Genomic DNA, 4,676 nt, shown 5'->3' with positions numbered 1-4,676 from the left:
GAAAAAGTGACCACTATATAAAAAGAGGCCTGACTATAGTAGATGATAGGCATGGCATTGATTTCAGAGTAGGTGGTATGTTGAATGGTGAATTTAGGCATAGAGAACAGCAATAATAACAATCCATAACATAAATATGTTGAAAATCATAATACATTTTTGTGAAAACAAATTTTGTGAAAACATTATTTTCTACATAAAACATGTAATTTTATAATTTTTAAATCCAAAAATTGTCTGGTTGAAAATAGTTTCTGTTTACTTTCAGTCAAGTGATGACTATGTGGCCCACAACAAATCACACTGAATCCTATGGAATGCACTACATGATGTAAAAAATATATGTGTATAAACGTTCAGACGTAACATAAGTTTTTTTGTCTTTTAATCTACAGGATGAAATACAAAACACCTTCCCAGAATATAATGCAAACTGTATACACAAAATGATGAAGTTTTGTCACCATAAAATTCAGGAATGGAGGCAAGAAGAAGTTCGAAAGGTAAATTTTGAAATAGATATGTTTATAGAGCTGGAGATAAGGGGTCATTATGCCGGTGACCTTTTCACCTGTACCTGTGATTCTAGAGAAGTTAAGAGTGTATTATCTTTACCATGCTGATTAATTTATTTTCCGCTCTCTGGGAAGAGAGACATTCCAATGACACTGATCAGATACTTACATAATTATCTACTGTTATTTGTAACACAGTTACTGTGTTTTATTTCAAATATTCATTTGTGCAATTTCATTTGTTAAATGTATGCTGTAATGTTGTCACAGCCAATTAAATAAAACAAATAGTCTTGTATGCAAAAAAGTAGACACAGAGTGTAACGAAAAGACTAACTTCAGTAATATTATAGGGAATAAACAGTTTATCACATGTCCTGCTTGAGTCATCCTATAAATAGCAACGACAAATGAGATCTACAAGACGGAAGGTCTTATGCTGTCTGTTTTCAATTCAAACATACAAGTCTTATATTGAAGCAGAATACAGGGAATTTGAAAATGCTATAAAACGTAGAGAGAAAGCTGGATTTGCAATCTAACAAGTTTAACAACATTTTCCGTTATGCCAAACAGGTCAAGGCTGTTGAAGGTGACAGGCGTCATTACAATACAATGGACACCAGTTCCCTGGCGGAGACAATCTGTCATACAAAATTGATTAATGTGACACCAAAGATTGTCTTTTGTTTGGCACTCATTGTAAGTAGACAGTTTTTAATTATCACAATTACAAAATCATGCAAAATATCTGAGAAATTTAGAAGTTGTCTTACAGGCAGAAGAGTTACTATATCAAACCATAGACCCTCGAGAAAAACATTTTTCTCTCGAGTCTATGATCAAACCAATATGTACTATGTACTAAACTGACAGGTTCTTCAAGAATTTATGTTCACCTGCAAAATACATATTTAATAATTGAAAATTTATTATCGATGTTAATTACAACATTTCAAACTTACAGAAAAGTCGTCATGGACATATAATGAGTGTTTTACAACATGCAATGTGTACATGTGGAATGTACAAGTACAATGTACAACCTTCTATTTTATTCCAGAGAAAATTCAACAGTGATAAGGAGTCAGAAAGAAAGGGCTTTTGGCAGTCGTGCCAATATTGCTTCCATCTATCTGGTAGGAAGCTATCATATGAATCTGTAAAAACTGAAGATGAAGAAGTGTATTCCATCTTTGAATGATTTCATTGTTAGGGGCCCAAGCCTATGGGCTGGGCCCCTATTGTTCTTGTAGGAGATCAATATTCTGCTTCTTCTTCGTGTTCTTCTTCCATATCTTTTTGGGTCACCTAGAACCCAAAAACCGCTTGATGTAAACCTCTCAAACTTGCAGGGCTAATAGGTACATATGAATACTCTTGCACCTGACCCTACAAATCTCAACTCGTCACATGACCTGGCGGCCATATTGAATTTTCCCACAAGCTTAAAATGGCTTCTCTTGATGAACTAGACGTCTGATTGATTTGAAAAATATTGTACAGCTAGCATAAGACTTTGGTCACCATATTTGATTTTCAAAAAATACCAATCTGTAAAAAATTCTTCTTCTCCGGACACAACGCACCTATTGAACTGAAATTTTACTTGTATCACCCTTAGTGTAAGCACTTTCAAATTTGTGAAAGGCATATGGATGCTTCACGTGGTTTGGCCGCCATATCGGATTTTGTGAAAATACCAATTTAATCTTTAAAAATCTTCTTCTCTGGAACCATCTCACCATTTAATTTGAAATTTCACTTGAGTCATCATTAGTGTGAATTATTTGAACGTTGCAAAAATTATTTCTATCGGTCACATAGTTTGCCAGCCATAATGGGTCTTGTATAAAACCTATGATTGCCAGCAAATGATAATCAAAAATCTTCAGGTCCAGAACCATCCAACCATTTTGAGGTAAAGTTTTGTATATATCATCCTTAGTGTGAGTATTATCAAGTTTGCGAAAAGCATAAGGATCAGTCACGTGGTTTGGCGACGATATTGGATTTCACAAAAAACCTATGATAACTACGAGATGATATTAAAAATTATGCTTTACAAGAACCAAACACCGTTCACGCTCAAAATTTGCACATAGTATCATCAGTGCAAGTACTTTCAACCATGGCAACCGCTTGGCCCGCCAACGCTGCTTGCAGCTTTAATTTTACAGTTATATTTCGTTATTTCCTTGTTCGTTGTTAAGCTGTTGTTATTCATGCCTTTCTATTACAATTATACATTTTTTAAGAATTGAAATAATAAAATATAATTTTCAATACATTAGGTGTGGTGGCCAGTCTGTTTATTCAAATGCAGCAAACATATACTCAGAAGTAATCTGTGTGCAATATTCAAGTTAAAAAAAGAACTCATTCCGAAAGCCTTGAATGGGACTACAGAGAAATATTTCTACATGTATTGTCCCACACATCAATAACAAAAGAGCATCTGTGTTACACTTCACACTCACGTGACATCAATGTCTTTGTTGGGCTACAACACCCATACTTGGATTGTCATGGTACAGTGGTGCAGCAATGTTTCACAAAAGGTACAATCATGTGACATCAGTGTCCTGGCAGAAGTGCAACACGCATACTGGGGTTGTTATGGTTAAGTAAAGTAACAGCAATATTTTAGGTATGGTGCTCTGTATGTACATGAGTGTTACATACGTGCTGCACGAATGTTCCAGCATGCCTGTAACAGTAATGCAGGATCATGCCTGTAACAGGACTGACATAACTGCAATGTAACAGAAATGCAGACTTTTAGCTGTGTGAGCTTACTTTGATTATCTTGCATGGAGAATCCCAAAAAATTCATACGCATGTTCCCTCACAACAATAACAAAAAGAAAAACGACACTAGTGTAGCAACATGGTAACATGCATGTTATTGCAGGGCTGTAACAGGATGTTAGTCCTAGGAATGTTTCAGGAATCATTACCAACAACTACACTCTAGTAACTCAAAAGTCCTGACAGGGCTGTGACACGTGCGCTGGGGTAGTCATGTAACAGCAGAGTATCAAGTATGGAACATTATAGGTAGCATGGCTGTTATCATAGACCCTCTTTCTCGAGGGTCTATGCTGTTATGTAGCATTGTTGCCGGATCATGGCTGTGACATGGCTGCTAAAACTGCACAGACATATTGCAGTGCAGGTACTAGTTAGTTATGCTACATGGCTGCAAACTTTTAGCTGTGCAGTCTTTAATTTTTACAATACTTTTCTGGTCTTCTTTTCTCTCTGACTTATTTTGAGGTACATGGAGTAAAAAATACCGCAATTATACGGTGTCACTCAAATTTGATCAGAATTGGTATATACCAGTATGGTTACCAAAGATAAACAATAAATATTGTTTCTATCTGTTCAGTGCAGGAACCAGAAAATCAACAAGAAATATTTAAACCAGAAAAAAGAATGACAAAAGTAAATAAGGTCTAAAACTTAGGTACTGGATGTCAACTTTAGCAACATGCACAGCACTACAGCTAGCCCCTCTTAGTTTGAGCATAGACAGTCTTCCCCCCCCCCCCTACTGTCTATGGTTTGAGCAGGTCTGTTAATATGTAACAGTTCATAAACAATGACAGGAAATGACTCAAGCCTGTTTCAGTCACTGGCATGCCATCACTCCCGCACATTTGCAGGATTTCCCTTTTTCTTACCTCATTTGCACATTTTTGACACTGACATGTTCATTTGAACAAATTCACATCTCAACCCCTGCATCTACCTGTACACCAAATACTGAGATTGTAGCTTTGGCGGTATGGGAGCCTTTGTGTGTGACGGACATACATCTGCACATACATACCCACAAACATACAGACATACAGACGCCACCAACTCATCATATAAGCTCTTTTTGGTATTTATATACAAAACCAAATATGAGCTAAAAAAGTTTTCACCTGCTTGGTTTTTTTGTGAAAAGCAGCACAAGGTTGGTATAATGACCATTTTGAAAATTTACAGGTCATACATTTCTCTGATTCCAAACTTTTCACTGTGTGCTGTGACGTCTGATTTTCATTCTTGATTTAGAAAGAGAATGGTTTGGAATTTCCTTTAGGAAACTTAGAGCAAAGGTTTAAAAAAGCTCAGCAATGGAAGGCAATCATAGGAAAGTCAGACAAC

General features: G+C 36.1%; 1 long non-coding RNA gene across 1 annotated transcript; it reads left to right on the top strand.

The window, feature by feature from the left end:
• The first annotated feature begins 379 nt into the window (after positions 1 to 379).
• LOC139149434 (uncharacterized) lies at positions 380 to 2,803 on the top strand. The gene is made up of 3 exons (XR_011556113.1): positions 380 to 503; positions 1,092 to 1,217; positions 1,579 to 2,803. It is a non-coding gene; the product is annotated as an uncharacterized lncRNA (long non-coding RNA).
• The last annotated feature ends 1,873 nt before the right edge of the window (positions 2,804 to 4,676 follow it).

The sequence above is a fragment of the Ptychodera flava genome, chromosome 14, assembly GCF_041260155.1.
Source record: "Ptychodera flava strain L36383 chromosome 14, AS_Pfla_20210202, whole genome shotgun sequence".
Classification (NCBI taxonomy): Eukaryota; Metazoa; Hemichordata; class Enteropneusta; family Ptychoderidae; genus Ptychodera; species Ptychodera flava.
This window is presented reverse-complemented; position numbering and strand designations above follow the sequence as displayed.